The 23,960-nt window shown below is 37.7% G+C and overlaps 1 long non-coding RNA gene across 2 annotated transcripts in view; it reads left to right on the top strand.

The window, feature by feature from the left end:
• Positions 1-787: 787 nt before the first annotated feature.
• The window catches only part of LOC137070818 (uncharacterized), a 46,448-nt gene continuing 23,275 nt past the window's right edge, over positions 788-23,960 (top strand). Inside the window, exons 1-3 of one of the 2 annotated variants that reach the window (XR_010904349.1) lie at positions 788-976; positions 2,198-2,234; positions 5,638-5,747. This is a non-coding gene — a long non-coding RNA (uncharacterized lncRNA). The remainder of the gene's footprint in view (positions 977-2,197; positions 2,235-5,637; positions 5,748-23,960) is intronic. The other variant, XR_010904350.1, reaches the window with a different exon arrangement.

Below are 23,960 nucleotides of genomic sequence, written 5' to 3' on the forward strand. Positions count from 1 at the left end.
GGATAAAGTTCAGTATGATTTTTTTTATATCACTTTATATTGATTTACAAACAGCATGTTGTGCATTTGTGTCCATTTTAATCATTGATGGGTGTCAACCGTTAACAAAAGTATGCTGTTCTGAGATCATTTTGCTAAGGTTCCCATTAAGTTATGAAAAATATTATTTCTGAATTACGGTCAAAAGATGTTTAAAAAAAATATAGGCCTATGTGAATGTTAGAGAAAACATTAAAGAGTTAGTTCACCTAAAAAATTAAATTCAGTCATTAATTACTTACCCTATATCGTTTGACACCCGTAAGACCTCCGTTTATTTCGGAAAACAAATGAAGATATTTTTGTTGAAATCTGATGGCTCAGACCGGCTCGGATTAAGGGGGTATTCCAGAAAGCAGGTTATGGGACATACCCGGCTATGTTTAAGCGTAAGATAGCGGATAACCTCACTTTCGGTTCCAAAAACGGAGGTAACTTTCAGGGTATGTAAGTAACCATGGCTTATATTACAATAACTATATTTATTATATAACACACATTTGAATACCTCTTAAGCAAACTAACCCTGGAACATAACTTGCCAAAAATTCAAATATATTTATTATTTATTTTATTTGTGATCTCACAATTAGTATCAAGCAAACAATATAATCCTTATTCTCAGTGAATAAAGATAACTTATTCAAAGAAAACATTGGGGAAAATGATTGCACAACCACCCGATAGGTGGCGATGTGTAGGCCTATTAAGTATGTTATGTAAAACAAAAGAAGAAGAGGAAGTAGAATGTAGCGCGCTCTTTCCTCTTTCTTATCGTCTGTTTCCATGGTGAATCATCGATTTGTCACTTTGTTGAGAATGTCTTGTAAGTTAACCAGGAGCATACTCTCAGTTGTCTGAACTTTTTCCCTGACGCATTTTTGGAACCAGCATACCTTGAGTAAGCAAGGTGGGGTTAATCAACTGAGAGTTCGAGGTATAACTTATGTGACGGTAATGCTGCCTTCACGTGCTATCGGAATTATCGTAACGTTAAATTCGAGGTAAAGATTGCACATGAACGCCCTCTGATGTCGTGTTTACCATAGATATCCATAATAAAGGCCAATAATTTATTATGGATATCTATGGTGTTTTTACCACTGGGAAGTTCGGAAATAATTTTTATACCCAAGTTCCCGATATGGGCGTGGCATAACCGTTAAAAATGGCAGATGGGAAACGAATTTCTGTTGTGGCAGGTGTTTTATTAGGGTTTTTTTCCCCACAACAATTTAATTGTCTTGTCGTTAAAGTAGTACATGTTTACATAAATTAATAATCATTTGAAGCACATTGTGTATTTTAAACGCATCGAAAATCACATCTAGTTGACCATCATTCCAGAATATTGAGCAAGCTGACTAGATACTAGTGTGGTAAAAGTAGCTATACAATAGGATCATGTATAGCTGAAAAACTATTGCCATTTAAGTCTTTAAGCAGCCTTTATTGTCTACATTATGCCTTTATTGTGAATGTGATTATAAACAATATGTTTTCGTGTTGTGCTGCTATTTTTGCCAGTGATTCTATGAATTTCTGGGACCGGGACTGAAATGGTTATAGTGTTAAAATAACATTTTCCAAAGACGCACAAAAGTATGAACCTGGCGTCCTCCATTTTTTCCTACAAAAAATCACCTGAACACAACAAGCTCGTAATCACGACTTCTGAAGTGGGAAGTAGGAAACTTCAGATAGCACTGAAAGGCAGCATAAGTTAACCTTGATTTCTGGAATACACCCCAGGCCTTCATTGGCCACAATGTCATTTCTTTGAGTCGAATGTGATTCAAATCGCCAATGTCATGTGATTTCAGCAGTTTGACACGCGATCCGAATCATGAAACAATACGCTGATTCATAGTTTTTCATAATCATAACTTTGTTTTGTTTTGAAGTCGGCCCATCACTATATAAGTTTAGTTAAAAAAAAAAAAATCGATTTAGTTTTTTTTTTTTCACAAAAACTATTCTTGTCACTTCATAAAATTATTGTAGAATCACTGTATTGAGATGGACTTTGTAATGACGTCTTGAGTTCTTTTTTTATGGGTCTTGAGAGAGGAAATGACATTGTGGCCACTGATAGCTTTTCTGAGCTGGTCTGAGCCATCGGATTTCAACCAAAAATATCTTTATTTGTGTTTCAAAGATGAACGGAGGTCTTACGAGTGTGGAATGACATTAGGGTAAGTAATTAATGACTGAATTTTCATTTTTGGGTTAAAATTCCCTTACCCTTACCCTTTAAGGGAGTGTTCTGTTTTATCATGTTTCAGACATTAGGTGAAAGGGGATCCGCATGTTCTCTGAACATTCTTAAACAGTTACAGTAGGCTAATTACAAAGTTAAAAAATAATTTAAAAAAACATTCCATGAACAATGTATAAATAACATTTTTGTGTCAACATCTTTGACAACATTAACGACTATTTACGGTTCTATTCAAGTTACTGGAATAACATGTGTTCATAATTTTAAGAAAACCATGCAACAACTTTAACTAAAGTTCTAAGAACATTAATGTTGGGAAATATGCGACAGTCTTTCTCAACTAATGAATATATATATATGCATGTGGGCTATATGTCATTTAAATCCATAAAGCAGTGCTGTTACTTTTTAATTAAACTCTTCTAATTGGTAGTTGTATTCATGCCATGAGATCAGTTTTTTTTTGTTTGTTTTTTTGTTCACAAATCGAAAAGTAATCAAAGTGTATCTAATTTCATAACCTCTAACCAACGTAATTTTCCCATGTCGATTATTTCGGTTTTAATTTCCAAAAATGTCCTCAAATTTCCAATTGTATGAAGTGGATCTTTATTAAACACCAAGCGGCAACCTCCCGCAATTTCTCTTGAAGCCAATACGGAGGTAATGTAAACTGCAATTCCTCGACGGCCCACTAGGGACAGGTTCCAGAAGGGCGCAGAATCTCATTGAGCCCCATGTCAACATTCCCAACTTTACAGCAGAAAAAAACATGTTTACAGCCTGGTACAAATTGTGGTTTTGCTCTATATGGCTCATTTTGCCCTTATTGACAACTATGAGGAGGGTGAATTTTCATTATAACTCATTTGTTTACATTATATAAAGCCTTAAAATTCTGCATTATTAAGGGCATAGCCACTTTGAATGACAGGTTCTTCAGAATCCTATGTGTGACGTCACGGACACTACATCCATATATATATATATATATATATATATATATATATATATATATATAAATACTGTAACACACACCTTTACTAGTTTAACATATTTACAGTACAAACCTTATAAGTGGACTGTGAGGGCAAAAAAGAGAGCAAAATAATCGTAATCGAGATAAAATGTTCAATTTATTGAGATCGTTCCAGCCCTAATTGTCAGTAAGTTTTTTTTGTCGATAAACCAAACTTGTGAATGTTCTAAATCCCTAAGATTAACTGTATTTCCAGGGCAGCTGCCCCTCGATGGAAACTTGTGGTAAAATGTGACACCTGTTTTCAATGAAGCAATTGGTCCGTTCTCCAACTTCTGCAAAATAATAAAATCGTTCTGGCGCAAAAAGTAATCATATACTCTTGGTCATAAATGCATGGGAGATTCTGACAGAGTTCAGGCATGGTGCACTATGGCTTCTGTTAGGAAAGGCCTTGGTTTTACTTAAAATGTTTGTTCAACCAAAAATGAAATTGATGTCATTAATGACTCACCCTAATGTCATTCCACACCCGTAAGACCTCCGTTCATCTTCAAAACACTTTTTTAGATATCTTATATTTTAGTCCCAGATATGCAGTCTATGCACACTATACTGTCCATGTCCAGAAAGGGAATTAAAACATCATCAAAGTAGTCCATATGTGACATCAGTTGGTTAATTAGAATCTCTTGAAGCATCGAAAATACTTTTTGGTCCAAAAATATCAAAAACTACGACTTAATTCAGTATTGTCTTCTCTTCCGTGTTCCTCAAATAAAGATTCAAACGGTCATGAATCAGTGACTCGATCAATGATTCGGATCGCCAATGTCAGGTGATTTCAGCAGTTTGGCAGTTTGACATGCGATTCGAACTGCTGAAATCAAGTGACATTGGCGATCCAAATTAATATAAGGCCAGTGCATTGGCAAGTAAAAAATAAATAAATAATTATATGTGACATACAATTACATTTATTTCAATAAATGAAGATAATGCAAACTGTTTTCATTGGTAGACATATTTAAACATCACGGCTGAGCACATTTTCAAGTAGGATTGGCCCAAGCATGATATTTGTAACAACCTGCACTGGATCAGCAAATTGTTTCTATACAGGCTATATATAGCATTAAGTGCTGGTAGGCTATTCAGCTCATTGTGATTTTTTTTTTTTTTTTTTACAAAACATAAAATGAGAATTATGTGCTAGCTAGTGCCAACCTGTCTGCCCTTCACAAGAGAGTGTTTCCATTCTGTTGAAACAACAACACCCTCTTGAAACAAATTTGGCATATGACTGATATGAGTGATTTGTGTTTCTCAATGGAAGGTGTTGCAAAGTTAATACTTTCTCTACCGCATTCTGCTGATTGACAGACTTGAATAGAGTTCACATTCTGTGCTTCATGTGTTGACCTAAATACAAGCTGTGGGTACACCTGTGTAGTTTATCATTAGTGTTTTATCTACTGGATCTAAAATATGTTTCTTTGTGGTTGGGGGCTTACCTATGGAATACAATAATGTTTTTTGTGTGTGTGTGTGTGTGTGTGTGTGTGTGTGTGTGTGTGTGTGTGTGTGTGTGTGTGTGTGTGTGTGTGTGTGTGTGTGTGTGCGTGCATGTTTGGAGATTGAAAAGTATTTTAGCCTCCATTACTATTTGACTGAAACGTATTTCCTTGTATTTGAAACACACTGAAAAAAATATTCAACATTAATGTCTTAAAAAAACTCTATTCACAGTGTTTTGAAAAAGGCATTGTTGCATAATAGTGTAAATGGTAAGTACTTTCACGTCTGATCATGACTAATGCATCACTGAATAATTTAGGTTGATGTTGAATAATGTTTTGACAATTTTTGGAACACATATATGTCGCAATATTATAATTTATAGTCAAGGGCTGAGTACTTGTTAGCACTGCCACAAATAGGTATCAACAATCAGCATGCAACTATTAATTCAATATACAGTTTTCATGCAATTGCAATAAATTATTAAACTGCCATGGTAATAATTAATTTCTGTAAAAAAAAAAAAAGCAATTTATAAAGACTGTACATTTACACTACAGACACAGTGTTCAAATCAGATTGCCTTTCAAGTTATACAAGTTTTTTTTTTTTTTAAATCAGTACAGAAATATTGTTTTCAGTCTTCGTATTATTATCAAATATAATTTAGTATCAGTTTATTCCTGTGTATTTAGTATTTTAATGATCAGTTGTAAATTGTAAACTGGTTGAGGACATCAAGAACAAAAGCCTTCGATTCTTTTAAACGGTTGCCTAACATACCAGTCAAGGTCAAATCCATGAAGTCACAAACTGAACACAGTGCACCCCCATCCTTCTCAAGCTGATTATATTTTCCTCTCCTTTTACCAAGCAGAAACATCCCCTCACAGCAAGATCTCAAGTGTCCAAACTCCAAACAGTCCTTATGAGCTTTTCTCCTGCCTTTCAATGGCCGTAGAGCTCTACATGTCTCAACTTCACCTGGTAAGTGTGCACAAACACAGAGAGAAACTTCCCCTGATTGTCTGATAACAACAGATCTGCTCTCCACAAATGTCTGATTCAAAGTTTACGCTGTCAAGGGTTTATCATTAATCATATCGGCCGTCACACACATTACTTTTATTTCCTATCCGACTCACAAGTTATCACAGGCATCAAATTTAGGATTGCGCTGACTTCTTGTTTCCCAATCACTGATCTAACTTTAATTCCTTTACAATGTTTGTTTACAATTTATTTGGTCCCACTACTATATACTAACATTTAAATTAAAGGGTAACTTCAGCAATTAGCATATGGCTTTCTATCAGTAGAAACACTGGAGTATATTCGAATGATCATGCTTTCCGAAGCGGTGGAGCAAAGTGAGTGTTACAACTTCTCAAATGAATTGCTATTAAAAGTTAAGCTTCCAAAGGCATGAACTGAAAATGGGCCAGACTGAACACACGCTGTGAATGACTGCCGCGGGCGCGGTTGCGGTTGCGTTTACCTCAGCTCTCATCACGAGAGTTTATAGACCCTTTTACTGTTTGTATACAATGATGACGTAGCAACGTATGCGCGCGCATTTTGGCAACAAACTGTGGTGAGAATCAGCAGCATGTCAAGCTACGTGAGCGGATTAAGCAACACAAACCGAGAAAGTTATTTTAAAAAGTTGACTTTATCAAATGGTATTCGGCTACCAGATCCGTGTACTATAGTGGAGTGGATAGAAGACGTTAGCAGATGGCCAGATATAACGTGGTCGGATATATACGTATTTAGTTGAGAAACCGAGCGTGTACACCCGAGACAAGCATATAAATCGCTGGATGCTTATGAATACGTTGTCTGTGGGCATGTACAGAATGTCCAATACAATTTTCTACATTTATTCTTATTCTTCACACAGACATACATTTATAATTTTCCTTACATTTTATGTTGTTATTGATTTGTGTCGACACACTTCTGTTTAAAGTTTAATTTTGTAATGCTATAGTACTTTAATAGCAACTATGTTGCTTGCATACATTTCTCAGATGGTTATTTTGCAATTAAACTATTAATAAAATCATTAAAAATTAAAAATTGATAAGTACTGTGATTATTGATATGATAATCTGGGGATGGGGGGTACATTACACACCAGTGGCAGCCAATGTTGGGAGGTTTATTATAAATAATTAAGTTTCAAGTGCAGTAAATGTTTTACAAATTAATTTTTTTTATGCCAGCATTTTTATGTCCTCGTTCCAATCAATGCATTTAATCGCCTGCAGCCACAGGTACCGCTGGTTCTTCTGAAACGGCCGTGATCCTGTCGGAATCCTATAAAACTTAAGCCCATTGGTGGAATAGCGATTAGTGCAACCGAAAACGCAACAGCCAGACATTTTGATGCTGGGAAACCGCTTTGATAAACTTTCGGAGTTGCTCACACGTTAGAACCACTAGGGAACAACACCACTTCCGTTGCCAAAATGCGCGCGCAACTCTTTGATCACGTGGGCTGTAAAAGGGTCTATTCAGCTCATTCATCACGATGAATGTAATCTGACTCCTGCTGTGTTTGTGCTGTGACACTGCCTCAGCAGCTAAATCACATTAGATTGAACGAACACGTTCAGTTTTTAATTGTGGTGTGTTTTCTCTAACTGATCTGATTTTGTGAAAATGAACGTGGTGGGAAAGTGATCCAGTCACAGTGATTCAGTAGAGGTGGCTTTGGGAGTGGCCTCGTAGGGCAGCGAAGCATTCTGGGAATTGTTGTCTTTCATCCCCATGAGACAAAAATACATTTTCTGTCTTTTCTCAGTATAGAAAGCACCAAATTTAAGTCATGGGCATGCAATTACAGCTGTAATTAATTTCAGTAATTAGGTCCTGAGCACCGATGGTGGGAGGACCCTATTGGAATTGCTCAGTCTGTTATTCTTCTTTTCCAAAATGAATAACATTTTTGAGGGCCTAAACATTCTTGAAAACTCACAAAACTTTTCACACGCATCAGAAGTGGTGAAAATTTACATTGGATATGGATTTCAGAATTAGGTGTGGCAAAATGGCTTATTAATGTCACCTACAACATTTCAGTTAATCGCTTTTCGTGCTACGTTTCGCGTACAAGTATGAAATTCGGTAGACACATGTAACAGCCCAACACCTATAAAAGTCAAATTCTGAAAACCTAACAGGAAGTGAGATTCCATATACTTCAATGCATATTGCCCACTGTGCTCTGTTTTCCTAAAGCCACCGGGTGGCACGGGCGCGAGGGCCCTGTCATCTCTGCTTGCAGCTTTAATTACATCTATGATTACTCGGTTGAGTCTCGGTTGAGTCACACCTTTACCCACCCTTACCCATACCACCAAACCTGTGCCTAACCTTTCCGTACCCCAATAGCAGCAAAAGTGTTTTAGACATTCTAAGTAACTTTTTAACTACATTTCAACTAACTCTATTTAGAGTATTATTAGACTGTTAGGTTAGGTGCTTCAAGCTTGCTTGTTACTTATACACTCACCTAAAGGATTGTTAGGAACACCTGTTCAAATTCTCTTTCATGCAATTATCTAATCAACCAATCACATGGCAGTTGTTTCAATGCATTGAGGGGTGTGGCCCCTGTCAAGACAATCTCCTGAACTCCAAACTGAATGCCAGAATGTGAAAGAAAGGTGATTTAAGCAATTTTGAGTGTGGCATGGTTTTTTGTGCCAGATGGGTCGTCTGAGATAGAGGTTAGAAAAATCAAGCCCGACCCTACCCGAGACGCGCCCGTTGTGTCCAAGCCCGGCCCGGCCCGACACATTAACTGTAATTATGAGCCCGAGCCCGATTTATACCCAAACAATTTTTTAATACGTGGGTGTTCTGACGATAACAAGCCTGTAATGAGCAAAGCGCAGCGAAGCGGACTGGTGAGACTCATGTTAAAACTAACATTGATAAACTTAAATGAGTTGAAGCTGCCACTTTGAAGCTGCTTTGAAACGATCATCATTGTAAAAGCACTATATAAATAAAGTTGACTTGACTCCGCTCAATAATCCGCAGGCGCGTGCTCATGAACCGCTCACCGGTAAACTGATGTTTGCTCATTTGTCTGTACTCTGTACTTTGTACTTTGTTGTAGCCATTAAACAGTGTGTTTTTTTCCTTCATATTTATGTTTAAATGTTGTAATATTATTTTTACATTTCATCTGATTATGATAAGTGAAAAGATGCGAGTGGGTCAGAAATGATTTTGGTGGTTATATTTAGTTTAATATTATGTTTTATTTTGTAGAAAGCATTTCTTTCGTTTTGTTTAAAGGGATCATATAATGGCATTTTTGTACAAGTTAATATGATTCTTTAGTGTCTAAATGAAAACATTGTAATATACTTTAATTAAAAATTCTCATTAGTATTGTAAGAAAACACTCATTTTACCTGGTCAAAAACAGCTCTGTTTTCAGCAAGCCGTTCTCGTGCATACGGCTTTAAATGCTAATGAGCTTTGCTCACCCCACCCCTCTGTTCTGCAGGGCGCTTTCACACCAAGCCTGCAGTCTCCCTCTCATTTACTGAAGCTTTCGCGCCTCGATCGCCCCCCCGGTGACCGGTCCCAGTATAGCCGCCCCTCTGTGTTTTCTAATGGATGCGATAAAAAATAAAAAATAAAATTACACTTCAAATATTTTTTCCCCAAAGTTAGTTTATGTCATTGAAGGCAGTTATCATCACGATGATTTCATTTCAAGTGTTCGTTTTTAAAATAAGTTTAGTTTTAGTTAGTTATCTGACGCTATAAAAACGGGGTGTGTGACGTCATGATTGACAGCTGAGACTGACGGCTTCTCTGAGTGAAGTTGTCACTGAGGCACTAACAGAGTTTTTTTTGGAATTTTTGGGAGCAGATTGGAGCTTTAGCTTTAATTTCTACATTTCCATAACTGTTTATTTCACACCAACATAATTAATTGTTCTGCATCTGCGAGAGTGTGGGCGGGCTTTTGATATCGCAGCTGTACTTCCTGCTCTACTTCCTGTGCTCTACTGCGCAGACTCGTGCACCCCCGCCTGAAAGCTTCAAATATGGCAAGCGGAAGCGGATGATGTCGAGTCGTCCATATTTTTTTACAGTCTATGTTTCACACTGACACACACACACAAACAAGGAGTGTCGCCGTTGACAACAGTAGAGCCGAAAGAATGGCCACACGACTCTCTGAAGAAATCTGTTCAACTTTAGCAATATGAACCGTTGTCTGACAACGGGACAAAACAACAGCTTCGGCAAAATTCGACAATTAAGGCTAAACAGGACATTTCTGAATGGTTGGTTAACGTAATGTCACTGATCTGTCTTTATGAACAGCCAGGGTAACGTTAGCGATGAATGCTATGTGTTTACTGATGTTTACATGAGTTCATTGACAGATTGTCGGCTTGTCAGTGATGCTTAACGTTATCAATGCAGTGTAATAACTGTTACAACATGATTTATTTATTTTTTTATAGTAATTTATAAACCATCTACATAATTAAGCTTATGTTAGTTACCACGTCCACGTTAACTTTAAAACCGGCGTACACAGTTTGAAATAACACAATAACCATAACGCGTTGTTCATTAAAAAACAAAACAGTGTACTGTGCTAATTAACTGAGACTTCTTACAGCTCTTACAGGTTGTTGGCCTTGTTTGTTTCGTTGCTTCTATTGCTCTCCCCTTTTTTGAAAGTTGCTTTGGATAAAAGCGTTTGCTAAATGATTAAATGTAAATGTCATTATAAACGTGCGATTATGAATTATATTGAGAACGTCATACGTAGAAAGCATGCCATAATGTAACTTACCAACTTTAGCCGCATTCATCGTGAAGCATGTACGCGTTTCAAACTACTCACTGGTGAGAAATGCTTCACGGTTCGCGCAGACTTAAAATCATTGACGAAAACAAAACTCAGCCACTGCGTCTTGAGCGGTTTGGATTTAGGAACATGAGAATGACTGCTGTGTTCATTATTACACCCAAGATCAGAACACTACAATCGCTTAGACACTATTCTGCTCCAGCCTATTCACAATGGCAGACTGTGACAGAGCTCGCTCATGGCGGGTCTGAGATGAAACTGCTTGTCAATCAACAGTCGTGGGAGGGGTGTCGGGTCGTGTGACGTCACACGGCCGAACGGCTCGATTTGAGACCGGGGAAAACATATAAGGAGATTAATGGATTTTTATCATTATATGATGGTTGTGTACAGGCACTGCCAACACACATTTCCATACAATCAGCTTGTAAAAGTGCATGTACCATTATATGACCCCTTTAAATTGTATCTTAAGTTTAAAAAAGGTTTCTTAGGCCAATTGCCCGGATTTAATAAATAAAAAGCAAATAGCAGACTATAATCGTGACATGAAGTCGTGGGAGCGATCGCTTTCATTGCTCATGAACTGGAGCGCGTCTCATAAATAAACCGAAACTCAGCAGGCTACTTGCCTCACAGACATGAGAAATATGCGTATAGAAAGCTTGAAATGTCCACTTTTAAGCTAAACTATTCAAAGATATTTAATTAAGCAAAGTGCAGTGTTCACGCGAGCAGCTCCTGACACAGAGCATTACTGTTTAGAATGCTGCGCTTCATCACTGCACGAGCTGTGAGTTTAACGCACATTTTTACACCAATCCTGACTTGTGCAACTTTGTAGCCTATAAATTTGTATCTTAGTTGTATTAGTTCTTACTTTGCTAAAAATATATATAATTTCTGATTATAGCATAGCTTTCTGCCCACCCAATTAGCTTAATCAAGGATAGTGCCGGGAAATCTCGGCCCGACCTGGCCCAAGGATAGTGCCGGGAAATCTCGGCCCGACCCGGCCCCCAGGTCGTTTCGGGTCAGGTTCGGGCTCGGGCAGAGAATCTAAAATCTAGCCTGAGTATTTAACAATCTGCTCAGTTACTGGAATTTTCACGCACAACCATTATGGTTTACAAAGAATGGTGTGAAAAGGAAAAACATCCAGTATGCGGCAGTCATGTGGGCAAAAATGCCTTGTTGATGCTAGAGGTCAGAGAAGAATGGGCCGTCTGATTCAAAGAAGAGCAACTTTGACTGAAATAACCACTTGTTAGAACCGAGGTATGCAGCAAAGCATTTGTGAAGCCACAACACGCACAACCTTGAGGCGGATGGGCTACATCAGCAGAAGACCCCACCGGGTACCACTAATCTCCACTACAAATAGAAAAAAGAGGGTACAATTTGCACGAGCTCACCAAAATTGGACAGTTGAAGACTGGAAAAATGAGTCTCGATTTCTGATGAGACTTTGGGATAGTAGAGTCAGAATTTGGTGTAAACAGAATGAGAACATGGATCCATCATGCCTTGTTACCACTGTGCAGGCTGGTGGTGGTGGTGGTGTAATGGTGTGGGGGATTGTTTTCTTGGCACACTTTAGGCCCTTTAGTGCCAAGATGCTATCCTATCAATATGTGCCAACATTTCTAAAGAATGCTTTCAACACCTTGTTGAATCAATGCCACATAGAGTCAAGGCAGTTCTAAAGGCGAAAGATGGTGAACACAGTATTATGATGTTCCTAATAATCCTTTAGGTGAGTGTAATCAGTAAAATGTCTGTTGGGAACCATCAAAATAATGGACATGTAGTTGCAAAGTTACTTTAGTTAGTAGAATGTATAAAATGGACCATTTAAATAAAGAGTTACCATGTTTTGCAAAGCAATATGAATACAATAAGTATATTGTACTTGTTTTTTGATGTACTGTAGTAGTTAAGGACACCTAATTTAAAGTGTTACCCTTTATACTTGCGCCGGTAAGATGAATGTTTATTTAAACTGGGTAATTTATTTAGTAGAAATTTGGTGCCTTCTAGACTGAGAAAAGCCAGAAAATAAACGACAACAACTCCCAGAATGCACTTGATTCGCTGCCCTACGAGGCCTCTCCCAAAGCCACCGCTACTGGTTCACTTGCCCACCTCGGCACTACCACCACCACCATCGTTTTGATTTTCATAGTAATAATCATTTAGTTCGGTTAGAGAATAGACACTACAAAAACTGAACGTGTCTGTTCAATAAAGTGTGAGTGAGCTGAATGAAAGTCACGGCACAAATTTAGCAAGAGTCAGATTACTGACTGTAGTCTTTAGCCTCTGGCTATGTACTTGTAATAGGTTTGCGATTTAGTTTAGTTAGTTGCTTGTAATTATGCCATGTGTAACAAGGATATTGTGAAATAACGTTTCCCAGTGTTTTTTTTTTTTTTTTTAATTCAAATTTTTAACTGAATGTCACCAAGAAATAAAAATGGACAATTATTTTAAAAAAAAGTGAAATTTTGTAGTATTCATCATAAATTATTTATCTGTGTACATCTTTTTTTTTCTCCATGTGCTCCTCTACATGAAACAAAAATAGCTTCCCTTCCCACTTGCAGCAACATATTTTCTCTTCTCTGATGATGTGTTTACTGGCATGAGGACAGGACAACCTGTCACTCATTGAGACAAAAAATATATAAGTTAGGCTATTATAAGATTAGTTTAGCTCATTATCTAGCCCAGACACCCACCGATGTCAAATAAAAATGTAAATGCTATATCCTACTATTAAATAATTTATGCTGACTAAAGATCTTTTCAAATAACCAAGTATTGCTAATTTGACAAAAATAGACATTCCCCCATTTCAGACAAGCCTGTTTGAGCGGTTTTAACTGAAAGCAGTTTGCACTGGCATATATGAAAATATGTCAGTGCCATTGTTTTGTTTCAAGATGCACACCAGGATTTTTTTTTTATAGTGTGTTTTTTTATAGTATGTTTATAAAAGCTACTTAATTGAACTAGAGCCTAATCCTGGGTTAATCTAAGCCCTGTCTGTGAAACCGGGCCATGTTTTATTTTTCTTGTGAAATTGTACTGCATGGAGTGGAGTCAGTCACATTCACATTATATCCGTGCAGTGTACTAGTACTGTATTCATTAATACTCAGTTCACACAGAGTTCACTGTACGCTGGAATAACTTAGGAATCGTGGTGTCATGGGGGTTGACTTTCAGTTAAACCACAGAAGATGGGCTGACTAAATATTATCGTTAAAATGAATGTGAATGAATCTATAGAGTATGGAATGTTAACATGTCAGCGCGGATGGGACTAAAATGCTAATATCGAATTGTTACGAGATTGACAGTCTCAAGAGACACATTGAGCATTAGCACAGTGCTGAAAACGAATGAATGAATGAGTGATCTGGAATGTTTGGGGATCATATACAAGTCAATGCAAGTCCCCAAAGAAATCACAATCCACTGAAATAGAAGGAATCCAATCCAAGAGTGCTTAGACAGGCGCCATTTTTTTCTAAACAGTGATTAAGTTCTATCGAATATCAGCACGGATCTTAAGTGCTTTTCTGATGAAAGGTCTCCCGTCTTGATCCTCTTCATATAAACTTGTGAAATCGGATATTTCAAGTACTTGGGTAACTGTTTAGCCTTTGCAAGGTAACCATTAGACAACTACACACGCTGAAACCACTTTACCTAGTGAAAATCTCCTCTAAACTTTTTTTTTTTTTGCCCCTCAGGCATCACTCACAAGGTTTCACTGACAGCTACAAAGACTGGAATTTGTGGCCGTTGATCTGGTATCATAACAGTGTTTTTTTTTTTTTTTTTTTTTTTTTTTGCAAAGCAATATCTAAACAACTGTCTTTAAATTGAGTGGTTCTGTAACCCGGGCAGGCCTCATTCGTTCCTGGGCAACGATTATTCCCCGTAGACTTTGCTAATCCTGAAATATGGACCTGTGACTAATGTTGGAATTTAGCAAGAAATCAGCTCTTGTTTCACGAGGCTTTATTGGAATAAAGCATGATGCGGTTTGTGTGATGAATGCGCCTAGGCAAAGTGACTGGACTGGGCTGGGCCTCAGCCTCCTTGTCTTTCACTATCACTTTAGTGCTAGTGCTGATTGGAAGTGTCACAGAAGCATGTAACAAGCCTCTTCAGCTCATTGCCAAAGAGATAAGTTGTCATGTCAACAGCAGTTCTATACAACGTAACTCTGAGGTTTACTAGATGTGTTTGCTTTTAGAAAATTCATAAAGATTTTTTTTTTTTCCAGTGTCCTTGAAGCTAGGCTACTGTAACTATAACTAAAGAGGATGTTGAGTAAAATGTTTGAGGCATGATTTGGCAAACAGGAACAAAGAACGTGGCAAAAAAAATGCTTTCAATATCAACATTCTTCGAGGAAAAAAAAATGTTAACACTGTAATATGTAAAAAATTGTATTATAAATAAAAACAACAGAATTTTAAGAAAAATCACAATGCACACACACAATTCTTACATACAAAATACGGAGGTGCAGTTACATTAGCTCAGTTTTACAGTTTGGTAAAATACCAGATCGTGTGGATTCCAATTTATTGTTATTTATTTGTATAGTTGTTTCTTAACTGATACAGTGCTAGTTTGTAATTCTATGGAAATTCGACAGACCAACAACATTGAATACGCTATATTCTGTGAAAAAAACCCATCATTTTTCCTAAAATAACTGACATGACGTGTACTGTTTTGGTCATCCAAAGTAACTTGAAGCACACTTATTGCATGGGCAGATTTGCCTTTCCCTCAAGGGCAAAAAGATTGCAGTTTTCAGGATCACCATTACACAGAACTGAATCTACTTTAAACTTTTACATTTACATTTTAGTAAAACCTCCAACATTCAAATATTTGATTACCCTCACATTACTGACGCCTGCTTCTCTAGAATAAAACAAAAAAACATATTTTGCAGCAACTGAAGTCCAATTAATTATCCAATTTAATGTAGCATATTTATTGTATCATTATTTATGTATTATTTAATTCATTATTAACAGTATTGTTAATTAACCCGATCTTTGATGGCAAAGATGGCAATATCCGTAATCTGTAATTTGGTCCCCTTGAGAAAAACATCTTATAATTATAAAAAAAAATCAAGTGAAAGTTCTCAAGTGAATCAAGTGAAGGTTTAGGAGTATGTTTAATGTTAGTGTTTAGAATATACAATTTGTACAGTATTAAAATCATTATGCCAATGGAAAGTCTTCATAAAACATGAAAACCCAACATAATGGGTTTGATTTAGAAGCAGACTAGTTACTTGGTATGTATTTTGTGGTTGGTATCAAATACTGCTTTCTTTTGCTCAATTGATCATATTCTAAGAATGTCAGGGATTATATCTGTTAAGCAGGTAAATTTTTATACTAAATATTTACTGTTTATTTTTCTTTTGTTAACTGCAACTACCAGTGGAGTAAAAATATATTTCTCAGAAGGTGTTAGACATCTTGACCTTGTATTTAAACATCCATGAAAAAAAGCTCAATAGCCGAACAATGAACTGAACAGCTAAACAGTGTTTGTTGGTAAATACTGATTTCTGATAAAGAGAATGTACCTCTTAAAATGGTCTGTTACATAAACAAGGGCTGCCTGTATTTGTATAGACAAACTATATAATCTTGTTTCAAAGATAAACTGTAACCGATGACAAAACAACACACAAAAGATGATTCTGGTGCTGCACTGCTATCATTTGTGAAATGCTATCATTTTGTATAAACAGTATACCATATACTATAAAGTATAGCACCTTTGTAGCCGTATTTAATTTATTTAAAGGCATAGTTCACCCAAAAATGGAAATTATGTCATCAGTTACACACCCTCAGGTTGTTCCAAATCATTGTGAATTTCGTTCTTCTGCTGAACACAAAAGATGATGTTTTGAAGAATATGCATAACTAAACATTTGATGGGCCCCATTATCCCTTTAAATATACTTTATACAAATGTAATAAACAAAAACTTTTGTTTTTGACAATTTTGTTTCTCAATAAAACAACTATTTGTGTGTGTGTGTGTGTGTGTGTGTGTGTGTGTATTGTAAGTGGTTTTATTGAGAGAAAAAATTGTCTCATTGAAATATAAATAGACATCTGCACCATCTCACATAGTATATATTTCAACCGAATGGCACAAAATATACCTCAACACAGCTTGATATCATTTGGCCTTTTATAGACCATTTCAAGCCCAAATATGAACTCTAGGAAGTCTTAATAATTCCCCTGAGATTGCTCTCCTATTGAGGAAAGAGAGTTTGTTCTATCATTCCCAAAGTGCTTTAGCATATGTATCCCATTTATGGCTGATGTTCTGTTAACATTTTTCATACCATCAGTCAAAGACTAGCTTTTCTCGTTGTGCTACACAAATCATGCATTGTATTTTTTACATTTGCACTGTCATTATTACTATTTAAAAAAAATTGCATAGTGATTATTGATTCAGTTCAGTCAATTTGTGAAATTGCCACAAAGCGCTGAGATTGTGGTTTTGTGAAATGTGTTTTTCCGTCAGTGTTTTGCCTTGAAACCTCTTATGTGTCTTATCTACCAGCTGACTGAGCACTACAGAACACTGCCTGTATTTATCTCCATGTTGTGTTTTCTGCTTTGATCCTGAATTACATTTTTGCACCCGTACCAGAAAAGCTATCAGGGCAATCGCGAAAGTAGACAAAATTGCACTACACGAGGACAGCTGTAGCATCCACAAACAAAATTACATCGCGCCACCGCACGGCCTCCACCGCTGACCCACTGCATCCATGGGTGTAAAGATCTTCAAAGCCTGTCAAATGTCTGGAGGCATTAATCAGAGCGGCAGTGCAGCAGTTATCTTTACAAGAGCTCGCATTCACTGCTCAAAGCATGAGGAAGAGGAGGGTTCATGACTCGGCCATGGACTTGACAGATTGAGTCGGCTTCCGTGCACTTCCTTGTGTCTGATTGGTCATTTCTTTCTTGAGAAAGTCCCTGCATTCTTTCAGTGGTGGTGTATCTATCGCAGCGATGAAGCATGGCAAAATACCTTTGGATGCAGGTGTTGTTTGCTGCATTTTGGCACATCAGAGAAGTTACCTGAGAAACTGAGATTCTGACCATAAGGGAACTTTTTCAGAAGCTGTGATTCAATTCACGCTTCTATTAACAAGATGGAGGCGTTTAGATCTTAAACTTGCTTAGATGAGCATTTTTAGTGGTGTGAGTGGAAACATTAGCATGGCAGTCACCCATGATGCATCTGATCAATGGAAGTGGCCATCTAACATTACATTATCTCTGTTCTGTATCATTTCTCTGCTATATTGTCAACTCTTATCTGGACTATTATACAATGTGGGTTAATGCCCATATATTTAGGCATTGTAGTGGTCATCAGGGGAAATTTAGCACAATCTTTCCCAACAATCTTGCAGTTTATAACATTCTGTAGTTGATGTGATTCCAAAAGATACAGACACAACTGCAACTGACTCACTTAAGATGTTATCTCAGTAACACTGACTGCTTTAAATCATCACGCCATCATCACAAAAAGAACATGTAACGTGACGGGACACATACACCTACACATTTACTGCTTTAACAAAGAGTTTATGTGTGACGTGAACGGTACCAGTCTAAACTGTTCCTCAAGGTGATAAAAACGAAACTGCTTTGCGAAAAAATATACAGTCCAGGTAGACACAATAAATGCCGCAGTGGGCCTTTGAAATCCTCCACTTTGAGGTGCAGTGTGGGTAAGATGTCACACATTTTGAGAACACATGTTCCGTATGGTTGTGTGAGTTGGTTTGGAGGACGCGCACATGAGTCTTGACTGCCTGCTGTGTGACGGATGGTCTGGTATTTCTACATGTGAAAGATCTGCATTTTATTGATGGCTTGATGGGTCCTCAATCCCTTCCTCGGTAATGTGTCATGAGTATGCATAGTTTTGTCAATATTGTCAAATAGCAAATTCTGAGAAATCAAGGTTGGGTAAGCTACTTTGACACTGTAGTTTGCTAAACTATATACAAGCTACTCATATTTTGAATTAGCTAACCACATTGATGCTATTTAAAGGGATAGTTCACCCAAAAATGAAAGATCTGTCATCATTTAATCACTCTCAGCATGACTTCCATTGTATACAAAAAAGGAAACAGAGTTATTTGAATACAGTTTCGTTATAGCTACCTCAAATTAGGCTTATTATTATTTTTTAAATAGGCTATATATTGTATAATATCTTTACATTTATTTAATTTTTAATATATTAGTTGTAAACTTTAATCAGCCATATTTTTCTTTCACAAAAACAACTGGGTTTTGATTGGATTATGCATTTCAGCATTCAATTTAATTGGAGAGATTACAATGGAAATAAAACTAGAATACACAAATCAAATTACAAAATACAGCATATCATTCAATATTTCAGTATAATAAGACAACCTAAAGTGGCATGGTGGGAATCGAATCTGTAAATCATATTTTTGAATATGTTCATTAAATCCTGGGCTTCTTTTAAATCTTTTTTTATGCCCTTCTCTAACTTCCCTCCATCTTGTTTACTCAGATATTTGACAAGTTCACACTTACATGTATTTAAAGGTGTCATGAATGGCTTTTTAAAATTAGTTTACTGTTGCCTGAGGTCAACTTATGACATTTGCCTGGTTTTTACATTCAAAAACATCATAACTAATAAGTAATAGGCTATTTTCTACACTGGTTAGTGGCTGTCACAGAAGAGTACACAGTGTTCTGTTTTGTACACAGAAGAGTGGCTGTCTTCTGAACGCTAAGTTTTGATGGGCGTGCCGCACTGGAGACTTAGAAGTAAATGCCCATGGCTAGGATTGGATAATATTTGCATATTTATTGAGCTTCAGCTCCGCTGTCAGTTCACATGAGGGAGAAATTGTTTTGAAAACGTCCGGCCTGCCGACGTGATTACTTTTTGGTAGCCCGTCTGGAAAACACATAGCCCCTGCCCCTGGGACATTAGGCTTTGCGAGCCCTGGGAGTCTGAACACAAATTGCAATGAACCAACAAATAAGGGTGTGGCAAGCAGCGAGGAATTTTTTTTGGTCTAACAAGGAAATTTTCAGCTCTGACACTTACAGGATATTCTTATATTACCATGACATCAAAGGCTAAAGGGAAAGTTGATTTCTCAATTCATCACCCCTTTAAATATAGAGTAAAACTTATGCATATTTGGCGTGCTGTCTAGGGGGAGGGCTCTGAGCTCAGAATTTGGCCCGAACCCCCAGTTGTGATAGGAATAGTTATAGAACTGAGGTAATGGGGTGGTGGAGGGATGCTGATATAAACTGTCAATGAACTGTCTGATGTATTTATTCCTCTTATCTTGTTAACTGTTTTAATTAACTGAATGTGTTTATTAGGTTAATTATCTGAATGTGCTCCTCAAAAACTTGGTTAATAAAACATATGTCATTGCTTAAGTTGAAAGAGTGCCCACTACTGGCAGAACCTTTGAAATGCATTTAAATGGAATACCCTAAGCCTTTGTTCACTTGGATTTCGCAATGGAGTTGATTTATTATTTACATTATTTTGTTTTACACACCATTCTATAGGCATGCGTGCATAAATTTGCTGTTAAAAATATATTAAACAAAAATGAAACAAAAGAAAATGATAATAGTACAATAAACTATGACAGTCAGCTTAAAGGTGCACTATGTAGTATTTTTGCAGTAAAATATCCAAAAACCTAGCCTGACAAGCCAGACTCACATCAAGATGTTTGGTCTGGAAACTCACCGTTCGCCGTATCCGGTCGGCAAAACTCCGAACACATCTTCCCTTTTTAAGAATGACTTCAGTGCCGCTCTTTGTTCTTTTCTCAGAGAAAAGCTTAACTCTAAGTCTTCCAGAGTCGCGGTCAAAGCTGAAATCGAAAGGCCGCCGTTCGCACGTTACTGTGTTTACTAGAAGCACGCAAACAAAACTCGGCCGTCATCATTATGGCCCCGCCCACTGACTCTATACACGATGTGATTGGCCCGGCGAGAGTTAGGGGATTACAGCTCAGAAGGGTATTGAGAGTTGCTAGACGACACTAGCGGGCAGATTAGATTTGCTGCCGCTAGGGTGCGTCTAGATTTCTAGGCTACCAAAAACCACCAGGCCAGTGTTATACATTTTGTTCAGTTGAGTACCTACAATATACCAAATGTTTCCAACTATTTGTAAATTGTGAGAAAATAGCTATTTTAACTAAGGACCAGGACATTTCAGCATAGCGTCTGAGGAAGTCGCCTGTCAATTGCGTCATATCTGCAGTACCATCGATTTCGGGTTTTATTTGGCAGGAGCGCTTTACTCTTAGCAGTGTGAACAAGTGAACGCACGGAGTAATGTCATAACATAATTTTCAACACACATAAATGTATCTAATATGATAAACAGAGCTGCATTACCTCATAATCATAACCGGAAGAGCGGATCAGTGCAGGCGCCCGGCGAATGTGTCCCATCCTGTCATTATAAAAGTCCCGGTGTTCGCGAGCCGTGTGTTTGTATAACAATCGCTACAGTAACGTTAATAACCGCATGCACGCATGAACATGATTTCTGCCCGTGACCTATTTTCCACCGGCTGTGAGGTGAAGACCACATGTCCCAAGATGCTGCGCTCAAACTTTGCGTCATCAAACTACGCATTTGTTTTGAATCGGCACCCTCCAGCTGACGTAAAGTTGCATAGTGCACCTTTAAGTACAAGTAATATGTGGTTAAATGTCAAAATAACTCCAATGTCATTTTAGGGTGTGGCTAAATTAAGCATGATCTGCAGAGACATCACAATCATGTTGAATTGTGGTCTATATATCTGCCAGAATTGTACATAGAGTAGACTTGCTTCCTCTGTCAAAATCAAGAGGTCGAGAGTCTGTCCATAAACTTCCATCACCCACTTGACAAAGTTGAACGCACTTCATAATGCCGGTGGCAGTTCCCCCGAGGGTAAGTGCTTAGGGAAGTTTGCGAGTGTGTCTCAGAAAGTGGAGTTAAACGCAGCCCTGACGTGTTGTGTTGGGAGTAGAATGGGTGAATCGTTTTGTCAAGAGAGAACCATTTAGATATGCAGTAGCATTTTTTGCCCCTACTACTTCATAGAAATCTTACTTAAATTGTGACTAGAAAACCTAAGCTGAAAGTAATGTCTGTACTTTGATACAACCCTGAACTTACCCCGAATGGGAAAACTGTTCCCCCCTTTTTGAGCAGGTGCTCTGCATTTCCACTAACCAGGTTTATAAAAGAGTGTTATGTTACTGCAGAACTGAAAAAGAGCTGCTGAAATAATAGCATTGACTTTTGAGTTGGTTGCCACCTTTTTATAGAAAGGTGTATGGATCTTGTAATCTTTATGACTCTTTTGTGTCAAATCTTTGTAAAACTGAGCAGTAATAAAGGCCTTTGGAGGTATCCAGGTTGTTTGGTTTCATAAGTGTTAAGGGTTGCAGAAATGAGCAGGGTGTCTCCGGCACATGAGAGTTGATATGTTGATGGAGTTCGCATTTGAGGTCGCACTTGTGGACCCAAGTGGTGGCTGCAACCTACAGGTTCACTCTGAAAGAGTCAAGTACCCTGTGGCCTCAATCCAATGTGTCTCCAGGCAGAAACAGCGGCCTCCTCAAGTTACATGGACTGAGGAATACAACAGCCATTTCTCCATTACTAACCACATTCAAAACTGTGCTGTGTTGGAACATAAGAAACATCATGATAGGAGCCCTAAACTTTATAATCCTCCTCATCTTCAGGTTCTGAGGAGACACAGTAGATCTGTACTTACACTCACCTGCTGTAGCTTTGATGAGATAATAGCTACAAACCAAGCTATTTGCATGCACCCAACTAGTCACCCTGTTAGTAATCATATTGATGGCTTAATCAGACTGAAAGCCTTCATGTAAACACCTCAATTGGATCTGAATAAGCTTGATCAGAAAGAATACAATAATCTGATAAACAGGAAAAAATTAAGGACTTAAAGGAGTCTAGTGCTATTTCATGCATTCTGACTTACAGGTCCTTCTCAAAAATTTGCATATTCTGATAAAGTTAATTATTTTCCATAATGTAATGATAAAAATTAAACTTTCATATATTTTAGATTCATTGCACACCAACTGAAATATTTCAGGTCTTTTATTGTTTATTGTAATACTGATGATTTTGGCATACAGCCCATGAAAACCCAAAATTCCTGTCTCAAATAATTAGCATATCGTTTACATTGTACATTTACATTTACACATTTTATCCAAAGCGACTTACATTGCATTTTTTTAAGGTTCACATTTTTTTTGTCAGTTCTTGCTTGTCAATTCTTGGGAAAGCAAGCATGATTTCATATCATGAAAAGGTTCTCTAAACTAGCTATTAACCTAATCATCTGAATCAACTAATTAACTCTAAACACCTGCAAAAGATTCCTGAGGCTTTTAAAAACTCCCAGCCTGGTTCATTACTCAAAACCGCAATCATGGGTAAGACTGCCAACCTGACCCTGTCCAGAAGGCCATCATTGACACCCTCAAGCTAGAGAGGATAAGACACAGAAATAAATTTCTGAACAAATAGGCTGTTCCCAGAGTGCTGTATCAAGGCACCTCAGTGGGAAGTCTGTGGGAAGGAAAAAGTGTGGCAAAAAACGCTACACAACGAGAAGAGGTGACCGGACCCTGAGGAAGATTGTGAAGAAGGACCGATTCCAGACCTTGGGGGACCTGCGGAAGCAGTGGACTGAGTCTAGAGTAGAAACATCCAGAGCCACCGTCCACAGGCGTGTGCAGGAAATGGGCTACAGGTGCCGCATTCCCTAGGTCAAGCCACTTTTGAACCAGAAACAGTGGCAGAAGCGCCTGACCTGGGCTACAGAGAAGCAGCACTGGACTGTTGCTCAAATTTTGCATCAACACTCTGGGATGAGCTTAAGGCCGCTATCGAAGCATCCTGGGCCTCCATAACACCTCAGCAGTGCCACAGGCTGATTGCCTCAATGCCACGCCGCATTGAAGCAGTCATTTCTGCAAAAAGATTCCCGACCAAGTATTAAGTGCATAACTGAACATAATTATTTGAAGGTTGACTTTTTTTGTATAAAAAAAAACGTTTCTTTTATTGATCGGATGAAATATGCTAATTTTTTGAGATAGGAATTTGGGGTTTTCATGAGCTGTATGCCAAAATCATCAGTATTAAAACAATAAAAGACCTGAAAT

The sequence above is a fragment of the Pseudorasbora parva genome, chromosome 3 (assembly GCF_024679245.1).
Source record: "Pseudorasbora parva isolate DD20220531a chromosome 3, ASM2467924v1, whole genome shotgun sequence".
Classification (NCBI taxonomy): Eukaryota; Metazoa; Chordata; class Actinopteri; order Cypriniformes; family Gobionidae; genus Pseudorasbora; species Pseudorasbora parva.